General features: G+C 31.5%; 1 protein-coding gene across 3 annotated transcripts in view; it reads right to left on the bottom strand.

Annotated features, from left to right (window-relative positions):
* The window catches only part of LOC106788307 (probable serine/threonine-protein kinase DDB_G0282963), a 62,223-nt gene that overhangs the window by 14,050 nt on the left and 30,545 nt on the right, over positions 1–17,628 (bottom strand). Inside the window, exon 1 of one of the 3 annotated variants that reach the window (XM_014751462.1) lies at positions 2,624–2,895. The exons of the other annotated variants lie outside the window; for them this stretch is intronic. The gene's annotated coding sequence lies outside the window, so the exon portion shown is untranslated. Of the gene's footprint in view, positions 1–2,623; positions 2,896–17,628 lie in introns of those variants that run through there. 3 annotated transcript variants of the gene reach the window in all.

Genomic DNA, 17,628 nt, shown 5'->3' with positions numbered 1-17,628 from the left:
TATATAATAATAATAATAATAAATATATTTCATTCGTATATAAGATAAAACCGACAAAATGGGGCAGTAAGGGAAGTAAGAGAATCCACCTTCTTGGCAATAAAATAAAATGGTATCGGATTCTCTTTAGATTCATGCGATCTGAAAGGATAGTTTTAACTTGAAAGAATAACGTTATACGGGCCAATCCGTGAAAACATATTTATCGAAAGGGGGAAAAGAATAAAAGGAATAGAAAGAAGAAGATGCGCTTGCTGCTAGCTACTGCAGGTACTGTGTTTCAACGGCACGCGATGCGGATTTCAATTTATCGGCACTCCTATTTCGACGTTCTCTCTCTCTCTCTCACACATACTTACATTGAATACGATGCTTTTACTCTAACTCTCTTTTTCTCTTTCAACATTTTAACATCTCTCTCTTTCTCTCTCTGTCTCTCTCTCTCTCTTTCTTTATATACCTATATACATTGTGTGTCTGTAAGCAACGATCAATGTTTCGCCATGTAGCTTAAAAATATGTTTTCCAACTCGAATAAACAAAATTTCAGTCCACCCCCCCCATCCCACCCCACTCCTCTCACCGGTTTAAAAATTTAATCCAATTTTTTGTTGTTGTTGTTTTTTTTCTTTCAGGTAAATATCGTCCTCGTCGTGTATCGATATTAAATTAAAAAACAAAAGAAGAAGAAAAAAAAAACAGATTCGAGAAAGAAATTTTACAATAACGAAATAATATTTATTCGATGCAAACCGCTATAAGAATACATTAATATAACAAAGTATCGTGTAATAGAGGAATCGTTTAGAAATGGAAACATTGTCACGTCGGAATCGATCTTTGCGGTTCTCAGTTACGTGCTTGCTACTAAGAACGCTGACCTCGGCAAATATTTCCTTTCCTTTCGCCAGAAAAGAGTGATGTTGTTCTAGAGCTTCCTTTCGTGTGAACGTAATACGCAAAGGAACAACAAATTTTCTTTAAAACTTTACAAAAATTCTCGTCTATCTTACGTTCAATTCTTGTTTTTTTTTTTTTTGTTTAACTCATACACAAAATATTTTTCGTTCAAAGCTTTCTAATACGAATATATATATTAAACAAGGTAGAAATTATTTTTATCTTTCAATGCATTTTCTTCTCGTTTATCTTATTTAAACGGTAAAATGATATTTAGGATAATGAAAAATGGAAAATAAAAAAAAATAAATGGGAAATGATTAGAAAAAGAAGAAGAAGTAAAAGAAAATAAAGAGGAAACAGAATAAAATAAAAGAAACGTTAGTTGAAACTATTAGTTTCTAAACGGAACGTCTCGCGTCTACGTTTCCCTGTCGACAGCAGTCACCGTGAATGTAATCAGGACAATTGACCTGAGTTGTTCGCTCGACTGAGTAATTGCCTCACTTCCGGTTCTCGCTTTTATTCCTCCGACCTGCTTGCCGGATCAAAACTCTCTTCCCATTGACGAACGATACTCCGAGTACACAGATTTTCTCGTTTGAGAAACGTACAAGAAGAATTTTCAACTTAAGATATTATCATCAAATAAAGTCAAATAACGTTTCAACTTTTTTTACAATCTAGTAAAACTTGTAACACATTTATTTATCACGAATCTTCAGAAACATATTTTTATCGTAACGAATAAAAATTATATCATGGAAAAATATATTATATTATATCAATTTTGTTCGTTGGGGTAAAAAGTTACGTAAAATTTACGATAAACTGTACTTTTTGCGAGAAAGCAACTTTCTCGACGAACAAACAACAACAACAACAAAAAAAAAAAGCAAAATTATTCGTCAAAAAGCATGATATCCGATTTTAAGGAAAGTTTCTATTAGGCTTTATGCGTGTAAGATAAATAATAATATAATAATTAGATCGGATTACAAATTAATGAACTTTTTAATCATTTCTTCCTCGATTACATTCGTACATAGCAAGGAAGGAAGCAAGCAATGACGTAGAATCGATAAATAAGGGTGTGTGTGTATATGTTAGAGAGAGAGAGAGAGAGAGAGAGAGAGAGAGAGATAGATTCATGCGAAGGTCGGTTTCTATGACTACTAGAATTATGTCACGTTCCGCTATATATCCGGAAATACAAGTCACGCGAAATACGACGACGCAGCTCGTTCTCGGAATCCATGAAGAATTTCTTGTTATCGATACACACACACACACACATATACACATGCCAATTTTGATAAAAATTCACTCGACGACAGATAGGAAGATTGTATTCCCAAACATGTATATATTCTCTCTTTCTCTCTCTCTCGTTTTTTTTTTTATTTATTTTGTATTTTTTTTGTATTTTTTTTTATCTCTTCTATTTATTTAAATAAATTTAATTGTTTCTCTTCTTCTTTTTTTATTGTTCTCAAACACCTCTCGTTGATGATCGAAAAAAACTTGTTTCTTATCGATTTAATATTATATATATTTCAATTTTAAACGATTTAAACTGCACATCGAATTAATAACACAAAGATAGCAATAAATTTCTTTTCTTTTTGCTTTTATATTGGAAAAAAAAAAAAAGAAAAAAGATAAAAAATTATTTTCTTCTTCTTCTTTTTCTTTTTCTTTTTCTTTTACGTTTCGTACGTACGTGTGCGTTACTTTTTTAACAGTTGTCAAGGACAGAAAATCGCACGGTTAGTAACGTCGCATTATCATGCACGAGCTGCAGCAAGTGCTCCAGCTAAGAATAAAGTACCGTTTGCAATCTCGATGATCCGTTACATCCCCCTTCACGTTCCATCGAATGCGAAGAGCCTACACATTAACAGAGAGAGAGAGAAAGAGAGAGAAAGAGAAAGAGAGAGAGAAATACTTTTTAACGTGTCGCATTTCTAAAGATTACGATCATCCTTTTTTTATTTTTTAAACGTTCGTTAAATTTTGATTCCCTTTTTCTTTTTCCTCTATCGTTAAAACTTCGAATCAAACCTATCAATTATTTTTAATCTCTATCAATTATTTTTAATCTTTTATTATTATTATTATTATTATTATTATTATTATTATTATTATTATTGTTGTTTGTCGTCGTAATAATTCATTCATCGTAAAAAAATATTCTTTTTTTTTTTTTATATAGAATTTCGAAACCAACGCCGCTAGGTGGAATACGATTTATTACTACATCGTAAATTCCATTAGATCATTTTGTTTACACGATATATAAATAATATAAATATAAAATACAAATATATATATCTATTCGTTTTTTATCTTGAAAACTGGAACTGGACCGGACTTGAATGCAAGGCAAGGAATGAAGAAACCTGAGGGCAATGATCTCTGTCGGAGCAACATTTTTCTCGGAGTTTATTTTAAAAACGTGAACAATAAAACGTCTGCTATCCTTCGTCACAACATTTTTGACAGTTACGTAATTAACGAGCTACAAATATATTTCTAACATAAACTACTTCGTGATATTATCATCTTATTGCGAAAAGGATTTTTATGAATTTTTGTTTTATGGATATTAGTGTTGATACGATTAGAAACAATAATGATGAATATATTTCGAAGAAAAATCATAATGATATTAAATTGGCAAACGTATATTGAGGGTATATCCGTACCCCAATTCTTACTATTAATTTAAAATAATTGATATTTCCTCGTAATATGATATTACAAAATTCTTGTACGCAGTAATCTATTTTATATTGGATTATTAAAATATATCAAATTAATTTAAATTATATATTACTAAAGAATATATATTTTATCGTTAGAAAAAATGTGATTTGATATAATTGATAAAAAGAAAATTGGTTTTCTCGAGATATGATGTGAAAAATAAAACGATTATATTTCTCAATGGTACTCTTGTCATCTTGAAAATTGATATTCTTTATTTATCCAAATATTTTGTTTCTTAATTAAAAAAAAAACAAAAAAAGAAACCAACAAATTACGTTTCATTACTACGAGTCTATCGAATAAGTTTCAAAGAGTTGTTGTTTATTCGAGAATTGAAGAAACGTTATTAGTTGAGAATACTTTTTTCTTCTTTTTTTTTTGTTCAAGTAATACATTTTAAACCAAATACAGTGGCCAGCGGTTGTCTTTGATCTTTGTTAAAGCGTGTGAAATGTCTTTGAGAAATAGTCTTGTTTTTTTTCTCTTCTTTTTTTTTCTTTCTTTCTCCTTAGTTTCTCGGTAAGCAAGTTTAAACGAACGAGTTGTTCTTCCTTTAAACTACTAACCAGAAATACACCATAACTAATTTCGAGAGTAAGTTCTTCGTAAGTATACGGTCGGTTAGGGTGATAACACCGAACGATAAAGTACACGCGTCTCTATGTTAAAAAACGAGATGACGATTATTACAGTAGGGGGGGGGGGGGAAGAAGAAAAAGAAGAAAAAAAAAAAAAAAAAAAAAAAAAACTATATAAGAATCGAGATCTCACGGTTTGATCGTAAACTTTCGGTTAGGCAACATCGGGTGTGTTCGTTTCTTCGGTAAAAAGAATTCCTTACGCTTATTAAATGTGTGCATACGTATTATTACGCGATGAAATATATATATATATATATATGTATATTATATACAGTGGAAAAAAAATGTAATTATAAATTAAATGATGTATATTTATAACCGTTACTCCATATCATATTATTTATTTATATCTTTTTTCTTGTTTTTCTCTCACGCACAATGAGTCACACGAAGTATTCTCTCATTCATTCCTGTCTCATATCGTCGATATAATATATTAAACAATTTTCATCAACTCGTAATATGCAATAATATTTTGCAAACGAACTTACGCAACGAAAAAAGAATAATTGCAATTTTAAAATCAATAATAATAATAATAAAGAAAAATAACTAAATAACGCGTTTTTCAGCGTTTACGGTTATATCGATGTAATTAATGCGGGGGAAAGGGGGCGGGAGGGGGGAAATAAAAAGTTATTGATATTGGCACAAAGTATAACGACAAAAGCCAATCACCGCAACAGTTCGTTCGCGTAACAGATGACACATCTATCCTTCGAACAAATTATTCAATAACGAATTTAAATTGCAATATTCTTTCTACGTCACCCTCCCCCCTTCTTCCCCTTTCCCCCTTGCCTCATGTCCTTTTCCATCCTCTTCCGACAGCACAAATTGATTTTCTCCGTGTACACTTTACTCGCACGCAAATTCTTTTCCCCCCCCCCGATGTCCCAAAAAATTTTGTGATTTTATCTTACGTTCTCCAACGAGAAAATAAAACGACGTGCAAAATTTCTCGATTAAGCAAAAAACAAAAGAAAAGAAAAAAAAGGAATACATTTGAATGTGAACGAAATATATAATAATAATAATAATAATAATAATAAATAATAATAATAATTATCGAATGAACACTAGAGAGAGAGGAGAATGATTTACTTCGATTCGTCCTATATTTGCCAGTCACGAGAAGAATTCCCTTTGCTTTTCCCTTCCAATCTTCTCTCTCTCTCTCTCTCTCTCTCTCTCTCTCTCTCTCTCTCTCTCTTTCTCTTTCTCTCTTTCTGTTTGCCCGTTTGTCTCGTTCACCGTCTCGTTTTCTTGCCCGTAACGACCGGAAAGACGGACCTTCTCTAGAAGACGCATTCCTCGAAGATGACGTGGCCAAACTACTCGAGAAAACGTGCTGCTGCTGTTGCTGTTGCTGACTCTTCGTTTTATGCTTTTGTAAATGTGACCTTTTTTCCTATTAATTCTCTCTCTTTTACTTTGTTCTTTGTTCTTTCGTATCGAATGAGATTAGAAATAAAAAAAACAAAATGTTGACTATAAAATTATCGTAGTTTAAAATTTTAACACGGTTGTATCTTAAAAATATATTATATGAATTAAAAATGAAACAGACAGACACACACACACACACACACACACACAGAGAAAAATATTTTCAACGCAGTGTTGAAAACGTCAACGGAATTTACGCTTTTTCGCGTGGACCGTTTTTTTCAAATTGTTTCCCACGATGCAATGAAACACGACGGATAAACGAGGAAACGGACAGACAAATTACTCGGGCTAGGGGGAGGCTGGGGGGGGACTCATGCGGTGAACTTGACTCCGGACATACGTACGAGAGAAAAAAAACTATCTACGAGAGAGAGAGAGAGAGAGAGAGAGAGAAAGAGAGAGAGAGAAAATGTAAATAAAAAGAGAACTCCCAACGTAACCGAGTAGAAACAAAGACAAGAACGAAGTGAGTTAAAGGAAAGAAGAAATGAAACAGAAAGAGAGAGAGAGAAAAATAGATAGAGAAAGATAGATAGAGACGGAAAGAACAAAGCAGAGAAAATTCATATAAGGTCCCGCTATTGTACGCCATCGTTTCTCTTCTCGTTCGTTCCCTCGGCGTAATTACTGTTAGCCTTCCACTCAATTGCGAGCATTAAAGCTAGTCATGCCTAACAGTACGGCGTCTGGGAATCTCGTGTGATACGTGTCACGTGTAAAAAAAGAAAAATAGAAGAAAAAAGAGAGAGAGGGGGAAAGAATATCAGTACGAACGAGTACCAAGTGAGTTTAATTTGTTAACAAATTTGTGCCACCGATTATTTGTCGAGTATCCTACATACTTCTTCTATTTATCCGAAGCACCCCCCACACACCCCTGCCCACCATTAATTATCTCCCATTAAAACAAATTCGTTTTAAAAGGAATGAAAAATGTAATCCGCGTGTAATAAAAATGGCAAAGTTATATTATACCCACCGTTGTTTCCAGATTTAGATTATTTGTTTTTTTATTTGTTTGTTTGTTTGTTTAGTACGATTACTACGTTTGAGAAAGACCCGTGAGTATTTAGGAAGATTGTCGACATCTTTATATTGCACAAGTTGTTCATATTTTTCAAAGAAATATATATATTTCAGTCTCTCTTCTTGGTAAAAGTTGACGTAATTGTGCGGATTTTATTCAATCGTATTAAATGATTATAATTATCTATAAATAAATAACAAGAAATTATTTAATTGATAATATAATGAATTTAGAAATAATTTAAAAAGTAATTAGTTGATTTTAATTTTTAACGTTTGTTAATATAATCATAGAAAACTATTTTTGATGGATATTTTATTCGTGAATTATTATTTTGTTAGAATAAAAAGTTAAGAAAATTTTGGAAGAAGATTTACAAACGAATGTCTTACAATGACGATTTAAAATCTATCGAAGGAAATAATAGTTAAATTATGATACAAAATCGTATAATACCCGTTAGAGAATGTATATTTATTAAATATAGCATAGTACTCGACTCCAATTGCAAGGAAAGCAAGGTATAACCTTCCTACCACATCGACCACTAAAATTCCATACCAAGGTGACGGTTTTTCGCATGGTTCTCTCTCTCTCTTTCTCCCACCAATGAAAGAATCCACCCGTCGTACCATGATCCTGCTGTTGCTGCTACTTGCTGTTGCTGCTTACTATGAAAATTATCCGTCTACGATGCCACAGTTAAAACCTGACGCAACGATATTTCTACTACTACTACTACTTTCTCCTTGGAAACTTGCTAAGCAAATCGTAATAAACGAAGTTAGCTATTAAATGTTTAAAAATATAATATAACCGTAAAATAAAAGATATATATATATTTGTGTCCTTTAATTATAATATCGTTTAATGTTCGAACATTTATAATAAACGTGTTTTTATTTTGTTTCAAATCTAACTTATCGTAAATTTTTAAACGTGCATTATAATATATCATCTAGATAATATTATATTTTGATTTATTTCTTTTCGGATTCAATTTTATTATTATATACGAAACTTTTTTAACATGCCAAAGTTTTTAGAATAATACAATTATCTCTCTAAGAATTTATCTTAGAAATATTCCCATATATATTATATTATATATAGTTGTTATATTCTATGGTGTGCAGTCTACGATAAAATACTAACGGAATATCGTCAGAAGTATCGTAAAACTTTATTAAACGGATAGAAAGTACAAGTGCTCTCTATACGGGTACAAAACTTAACTCTCTTTTTCTCGCTTTGCGAACACTATTGAAAGGGAAAAAAAAGAAAATAAAGATGAAAGGTGATATCGTAACGTTAGCCAGAAAACATACAAGGTTTTGCACTTCGAACTAACGCGCATTGATCGCAGTACATTTTTTAAAATCATTTGGGCGGGGGATCGGGATGGAGGAGGAACTTGTTCGATTTAAAAGCAATTCTCATTTCATTCTCGAACAATTATGTAAAAGCTCCTAATAATAATACAATTTTTTCTTTTTTTTTTTTCAAAGAAAATATAAAATTGATTTTAAATCATAGTATATAATCAAACGTAATTATTATGACAGAAAATATAGAATTGAGAATTTGAAATCATGATATAGAGTAAAACGCTACCATTGTGACAGTTCGATTATTCGTATCCTAACTCGTTCATTAATTATTTTTAATTAATAAATGAGATTTTCGTGGTTATTTTCCTATCGAACTGTTAATGCACCAACTACTACTACTACTACTATCCCATACTAATCAAAATCGAACCATCAAATCGGATGATTGATACGTACAAAGTTTCTTCCTAGTGGTCCTAAAAACGTAAAAGGGCGAAGTTTAACGCGTCATTAATGACCGACATAAATCACAGGTAAGTGCGCGCGTGTTCACGCGCATAAGCACGATATATAACCAAGAGAGCAGTTGAAAATTCAACACAACCGTCGCACAAACTCCGTTGACGCTTGTGTTTCAAAACCGGTTTGGAATTACATACCGAAACCGCAATATTTTTGAACATACCATATGAGAAACAGAGTTTACTCAAGTTTATAAAAGCAAAAATCTCTTAAACCGGATTTCGCGTTTGTTAACAATACATATATATATTTAATTTTTTTCTTTAACAAAAAATGCAATTGATTAAAGAACAAAACGAGACTCTCTCTCTCTTTCACTATCATCTAATTATATCTACGAATATAAAAATAATATTAATGATCGTATGCAACGCGATAATAATCTGACAAAACTTATCTACGATAAATATTTATTCGTTCATTTCAAACGCGTTTACTAATTCGCGTTATCTCTAATTTAATCGAAATCAAACCCGTTCACTGAACAATTTCGAACATTTAATTATTACACGATAAATTTACACGCGATATATGTCAAAAGAATGTAAAGACAAAATAAGAATCTATTTATTTTATTATTAATATTTCACTTATGCACACACACGTAAAGTCATTTAAATGACATCCAAAAATTGCACTATGACAAAACAATACGATAAATTCATGAACTTTTAATTCACCCTAATATACATCTATACCACGTTAAATTATCAACACGTATAATTGTTTCAATAGATTATAATCGAAAGACAAAAGAAAACTAATTGTAAGAAGAATCACAAAATGAAAAAAGAAGAGTCGAGTGACGGGGTGTTGGGGGTGGGGTCGAGGTAAGAGGATTTACCTTTGATTCTTTCTTTCTCGTTACGCATTAATAAAAGTGAAATACGCTTTGTAAATTTGATTCCCGTAACGTTAGTCCTCCCTCTCCCTCTTCCCCTCAACCCCCCCATATTACCATCAACCAGAACCCATTTATACTCGTTTCTTCGAGCAAGCAGTTAGCTAGCTAGAGTTCTCGTACAGAAGGCAAGCAAGAAGCATGTGTTCGCGTTATGCTTCTACCGGTCCTAAACGAGGTCGACCAGCTTCGACCATAACCACACCTCCTTTTACTAGACTACTACTACTACTACTACTACTACTACTACTACTCAAGTTTTGCCTGTTGTATTTTATCCTGCGATCCCAGAACGCACGGTAAGGCGGCCTTTCGAACGGCTCCAAGATATACGCCTCTCGACAAAGGATCTCACCGTTGCTCCTTGGAATTTTATATGCCTGCCTACCAACCAACCAACTAACCAACCAACCAACCAACCAACCTAACTTTACCTACCCCACCTATCTCCGTCTCACTTCGTTCCTTCCTTCTTTATTTCTTTCTTTATTTCTTTCTTTCTTTCTTTATCTCAACGAGGGGTCGGTCTTTCTCATCCGTCTTTGAGAAAGAAAGGTTAACAGAGAATCGATCTGAATAATGTAAAATCGTGTTTTCGTTTGTAACGATCATCATAGAATATTTTAACTTTACATGAATTCCCATTCCCCATTCCCCATTCTCAAACCTCACCATCGACAAATTTTCACTGTCACCTTTACCGATCTAACAACGTTTCTTTAACTTTTATCGAGTACCTTTTTCTTCCCGGACGGTTATATTTATTCTAATTTGAAAATTTTCTAAGAAATGTTTTTTGGAATGGTGGGTGAGATGGAAGGAAGGGGAATTAAAAGAACGTCAATTCTTTTTATGGAGATTTACATATAGTATGTATATATTCGTTGATGTTGAATTTTTAATATGCCAATTGGTTCGAACATTCATTCACTTTTGTATTTTTGTATGATATTAAATTGTATTTCGTTTTTATTTGGCTAGATAATCGATGACAGATCCCAACTGGATATCTTACGTAGCAATGGTAACATGAAATTAGTATAATACTTTCACTTAAGCTGTATAAATATACAGGGGCACGACGAATTTTTTAAAGAAGAAAAAGAAAGTACGTTTATAATCATTTCTGAGATGTTTCGTAGGGCACCGGTAGATAAGATTAGAAAATAAAGGAAATAGAGAAGAAGAATAAAAATAAGAAGAGGAAAGAGGAAAGAGGAAGAGATGAAAAAAACAAGGAGCCTTTAAAAAACATAGAATGCATTAAAACGAAAGCGATTCCGTGACTCCAAGGAGACTCGTGCAACAAGATTTCTTAGTCACGAACAAAACTCTTATGTAACACTTTGCTTTGTCCGCTTTTTCAATAGTATCATCACGTGTCCCGATTTTAAATGATTTTATTACGATTTTGTTCATAATCGAAATAATAAAATCCATAAAATAATTCGCGTAATTTTATAATAAAAATATATCGTTTAATTAAATTTTCGATAAATGATTTTCAACATATAAACATAAAATTGATAAATTGTTTACAATCGTAAATGCAAACGGTGCTACGAAAATATATTATTAATATAATTCGATAATAATATAATAATTTGATATAATATTTAATATTTATTTTTTCTTTGGTCGTAAAAAAAAAAAAAACAAGGCAAATAACAAACCAACAGTCGTGGTATATAAGGTTTTAGAGTTAAAACGTGGATCAAACAATTGGAAACTTCTGCTACCGTTCGTAAATAATAAAACTAAAGACAACCTGGAGACACAGAAACTCGAAACAAATATTATTCTCCTGTTACGTGACTTATTGAATTCACTCCTTTGCAGTGAATTGCCGTGTCTAATGGATAGGTTGGTAGGTAGATAGACCTCCTTGCGAGGAAACTTTCTCCGATAGGGATACACAACTCGTGATCGGTCACTCGGCCATTGTCGTCAAACAACAAAGACGATTCTGTACCAGAAGTTCAATATAAAAACCAATCAATCACGTAGCAGACTCTATTTTTCTTATCTTATCACCACCCATACCCCAAATACTAATACGAATTTTTATTTGGTACGAATCCAAAAAAAAAAAAAGAAAAGAAATCCAAAAATTTGCACGATAAATAATACGTGGAATGCTATTATTCTCGTTTTTATGCTTGCGAAAAAAAAATGTTTCTTATTCCAATCCAATGCAAAATTAATTGAATTTGAATTTTTTTGTTTATTTTTTTTTTTATTTATAACATTTATATTATTGTAAATTTATTTATATTTATGTATATCGTAAGCGTGTCTTTCACTTTGAGAATCAGAATGCGCGAAAGCATTATGATCATCATGATGATGATGATGATGATGATCATCATCACGCGTGGGTGATGGCATGCCAACACGAGAACTGACTTTCCTTTCTAACCTTACGATCCTCTATTATACATCCACGCGAACCAAGAAAACGAAATCTTTCTTGTGATTTGATTTGATTTTATTTTATTCTTAAGCATTCGAACACATATTTACACGTGCATTTCAACGCGCTTACCTACCTTTTCAAGAGATCGAAGTTAGAAAATGTGTTAATTAATGATCTCAGATACGATTATATCTATTTTGATTTCTATGTTTTACTCGTACTTCGCAACTAAATCGGAATTACAAAAGATACAGAATTTTCTTTTTTTCCTTCTTCGAAGCGTAACAACCTCGATCTTTCTATGGAGATAAATAATTTGTTTCATTTTATTTATTTTTTTTTTCTACGAGATTCAAACGAAATTTCTTAATTATTATTATTTCGAATCAATTTGATTGAATCTAAAATCGTGAGATATTTATTTAGAAAAAAAAAAGAAAATGAGTAGACATTTTATCCGCGTAACGTTTAGAAAATATATTACGAACGAGATTGGATGAATAAAAAAAAAAGTATGAATGAAATATAATATTCGTACGATGATTAATAAAGAGAAAATATTTCTTTCGATCGTTATCTCTCTTTCCTGGATATCCATTATTATTTTTTTTCTCTTTATTTCTATTTTTTTTTCTTAATTTCACTCAAGTTCATACGTAAAGATGGTGCATACATACTTGGCAAACTACAACGACGACACGCAAAGTGTACCGAAATATAAAAAACTTGGTCCTCTCCCTTATTACGAAAGTTTTTCGATGGCAAGGCGGTTTTCTTAAACCGCGAAAACTTTGCAATCGAGGGAAGGTGAATAGGTGGGATGGGGATGGGGGTTTCGGAACGATGATAAGAAGGTCTTGTGAAAAATAGTTTCAAAACGTAGGAGAGCTTTTTGCGAGAGGTTTAACAGTCACATCGAAGACACAGAATCTTCGCATTATTACTTATGAAAAATTTTATTTACCTACCATACACACACACACACATACACACACACATGCTATTTTAAAGTTTTCCTTTCGAGTATTCTTTTATTATGATATTATCCTCGAGCTCAGAACAAAAATTCTCTCTTATTTCTTATCATTTAAATTCCCCCCCTCCCCCCGACAATCGAACTAATCCAAATTTATCTTTGAAAAATTGTCAACTTATGAAATAATATCCTTGAGAATAATAAATAGAAACGAATAAAACAATATTGTCAGTCGATTAATAATATTTTTTCTCTTTCGGCCTTGTTCTACGATCTTATGCAATGAGAATTTAAAGGTAAGAAAAAAAAAGAAAAAGAAAAAAGAAAAAGAAGAAGAAAAAAAAACAACAAGTGGTATTCTTGAACCTAGCAGGGGGTATGCACAAAAACGTTAAATGAAAATACGTTCTTAATGTCGGGTTCGTTAAGAGAGAATTTAATTATTCCGGTTTCTTTCTCCTCTCTGGAAAAAAAAGATTTATTCAAGGTGACGGTCAACGTACCGTTTCATCCATTTTCAAACGCGTTAAAGAAACAAATTACCGAAATAAAGCTTGTGAATTCTTGCTGCTGCTACTGCTACTGCTAATACACCTCCTCCTACGCGTGGCTTCATGAAGAAGAAGCTATTTTTATTTTAATGATACCATACATTCTCTGCACTACGTGCAGAGTTGTCTCATCCCCGGGTTTGAAGTACATCGACCTTGACATTTTCCGTATAAGCATACACATACGTCGTTTAAAGTGAGATTGAAACGTCCGCGTTTCGACACTCGAATCGATGCGTTTATATATCTCTTTTTTTTTCTCTCTTTTTTTTTCTTTTTTTCAAATCGTTTCCATCGATCCCCGAAAACAAACGAATATTTATATGTATATATGTGTTGTGTGTGTGTGTATGTGTGTTCTTCGTTAAATTCAGATGAGAAAATCACAACGCGATATGCGATTGTAAATAATATTGCGAGTGAATTAGATTATTTTTTTTTTCTTTTTTATATTAAAAAAGAAAAATATATCATATATAAAAAAGGATTTATTTTATTTTATTTGATTCTTTTTGTTTCGTTTAAATGGCTCTCAAACTTGCGGCTTTGTGTAATGACACGATTTAAACATGCTCGCACAGAGATCGGCAATTAAATTTTCTACGTCATTTGAAATTCTTCAACTAAATACCAAATGACGTAGTTCTGTGTCATTTCAAAATCTGTAATTGAATGTTAATAACGTAATTCCAATTATTATTATAATGATTATTATTGTTATTATTATTATTATTATTATCATCCAATATTAAAATACTTTAGTAACGTATTCCATGCTATTACATAGTAAAATGTAATAATTTATTATTTGATAGAATTTCGTTTAATTTTTTTTTTTTTATATGTTAACCCATTGAAAATTGTAATTTCGGTATAATCAAATTATTATACGAAAATATTATCCAAGTAAACGTCTCTATCCAACAATGATAATTTTCAACGTAATAACCCTTCGAGTATTGAATACTTTTAACTGAAGTATTTTGTAAGAACAGAAATATTTTATTATCAGTGCAATTGTTTCATCGATCGATTTTACTAAATCACATTTAATATAATATAATATTTAATAATTAAACTTTCTCATTTATATATTAAATAAATTAATTTTCAGATGTGACAATACTCAAAACAATAATCACATTACATTATTTGCATTAATATCGACAAATACATAGATACATTATAATACGTAGCATTCAAAGGGTTAACAGGAAAAAACAAATAAAAAAAAAAGAGTATTCTTTTCTGTAAAGAGAAGAAGGAAGGAAGGAAGGAAGAAAAGGGAAGGAATATGAAAGAACAAAGTGCTATGTCGTTTCAGTCAAAAATGTTTGGAGCATTGTGTAACGGGTAGTAGTACCGTAAGAGTAAACTCGAAGAAAGCAGTTCGTGAAATGAGTACGGCCACTTTCCTCGAGCTCTTCTTCTTCTTTCTTTCTTTCTTTCTTTCTTTTTTTCTTTTTTACAAGCCTCGACACGCACGCAATCGTTTCTTTAAAAATTACATTTACGCATTCGATTTGAACGAACGAACGAACGAACGAACGAATGAACGAACCTATCTCCCCCCCCCGGCCTTCAACGTTTCTTTCACCTATTTATTCATCCGAAAGTATACCCCTTTAATTATTTATACACACTTATTATTAATTATTATTATTATTATTTTTATATTATATAAAATTTTGTTTTTTAACGATCAACCTTTTATTTTTTTTTAAATTAATTTCAACTATATTGTTATATGGACCGTTTATTTTGAAAGTGGTGTAAGCCCATTTTCTGTTGTTTCGAGAAAATTAAAGGTTTGCATATTGGTTAATTTAAAAATATTCATTAATTATATCAAGTTCAATAATGTTTCTATTAATTTATCGATATGTAATTAGGATTATATATACATTACTTTTAGGATAATTTAACTAAAATAATGTATATTTATAAATATTAAATCGTTAAAAATAACGACACAATATTCGTGGATATTAAAGAAGGGGAAATCGTTGGAACGTTTGTTGAATTCGCAAACGTAAGAAAAATGCTAATTTTTTTTGGTCAACGTTTACCACCCAACCCAGCCCCACTCTACCACACCATACTGCACTTTCTCCCTTTTACCGATTCTCTTTCCATTCGGAATAATTGTCATTTCGTTCAACGATTGTATGTCGTTTCGAAAGATCGGCGCGCGTTAAACTAATCGATTCGCGTGCATGCATTCTCATTTTCACTCGAATACTTTTCTCCGCGATATAAGGACAATTTAAAATAAAAACAAAGTTAATGTAATAAATGTAAATGCACTATTAGACGAGTTATTTGTTGAAAAAATCGATTCTCTCTCTATCTCTCTCTCGTTATTCCGATAGATAATTAACAAATTATTTTACATTTTTATATTGTATCATAACGAAAAGTACAGAATAATTTTGTGTACTTTTACTTTTCTTTCTCGAACATGAATTGCAATTTTTTTTTCAAACACCAATAATTTCCCCTCCCACCCCCTGCCAACTGAATAATTTTCATTCTTTTCGTTTACAGGATTAGACAAATTTTTTTGTTCCTATCTCGAATCGAACAGAAAATTGATTTTGCAATTGCAATAGGAAACGCGTAGTAGGTATTCAGGAATTTTTTTTTTTTTTTCCTTTTTTTTATTCGTGACACACTCGTCGAGAATATGAGACTCTCTTGTTGAGTTTTTAATGTCAGTCACGAGGAGGATAGCTTTTTTATTTGCCGATTATTATAGAATAGTCGCTTTGAACGTTCGAGTTCGCTCGACGAAACGATTTTAATGAAGTATCGTTGGTAAACTGTAGGTAATATTATTATTTTAGATATAACACCAGCTATTGTTTAACGCAATCGGATCGAATTCGAATGAAAAAAAAAAGAACAAAAAATATATAAGCTACACGATTCACAACGTAGGATATATTTATAAATTATTCACATTATATTATAATATATTCATAAACAAATGAATATATATATACTTAATATTTAATAAATTGTTTTTCAATATTAAAAATAATATGATTATACGATTATCAATGTATTATATTTAAAAGGGATAATAATATAATCGAACTTTATATATATCAGAACATTATTATATAAATATAATTCATAAATTATATATCATAACAAATAACGACCGAATATAATTAAAATACTTTGCACAATATTTAATTAAATAAAATATAAATAAATAATTATTTTACGTGTTCGTAATATTATAATTGTTTCAAAATTAAAATACAATTATACGAAATAATGACGTAAAAAATCGTGTATTAATTGAATACATTATAATCATCGAATATAATTAATAGATTTCCCGTTGATAAAAGATCAAGATCTTGTTAATTAAACGATTTTGAAGAGTAACAAGAAAAAGGAAAGAAAAAAGAAACAAAAGGCGAGAAAATGGAGGAATAAGAAGTATCTCGAAGATTCCCATTCGTGGAAACCACCATCACCATCACCATCACCAGGTGATTTCTAATTGATCGTAGAAGGCTCAGAGAAGGCTCCGCGATCGTGTCCTCGATATTTCACGAACACACATACACACACACACACGCACACAGGTGAAAGAAAAAGAAGAAGAAGAAGAAACATACTATACTCGTCGACTACGCACGTTGAGAATCTCGTACACACATCCTTCTTTCTTTTTTTTCTCTCTCTCTCTCTCTCTATTTCTCAAGAGACATTTAACGTCAAAGTGAAACGACGTTTCACGTTGCCAAAGAAACGATGTTATTGGCCCCGACGACTAAAGGTTTAACGATCTACCACTATCTACAACACTATTTTTCTAATTTCTCAACAAACAAAAAGAAAAAGAAAATAATACCATAAGTCTTCCTTATACCATAACCGTATGTATTTCTCGAATAACTTTAAAGTAGTTTGATCGATTACTTATTAGGTCGTCCCAGATCAAGGACAAGGTTTTCCTGATTTCTCAATGTGTAAGACGAGAAACCAACCAACCATTCGTGAGACCTTGTACCACTTAAATTCGGCCACTTCCTAACTTAGAAATCAGGAAACACCAAGAGTAGTCTGTCCTTCTTTCTCTCTCTCTCTCTCTCTCTCTCTCTCTCTCTCTCTCTCTCTCT

The sequence above is a fragment of the Polistes canadensis genome, unplaced genomic scaffold (genome assembly GCF_001313835.1).
Source record: "Polistes canadensis isolate GaletaPanama2010 unplaced genomic scaffold, ASM131383v1 scaffold_134, whole genome shotgun sequence".
NCBI lineage: Eukaryota > Metazoa > Arthropoda > Insecta > Hymenoptera > Vespidae > Polistes > Polistes canadensis.
This window is presented reverse-complemented; position numbering and strand designations above follow the sequence as displayed.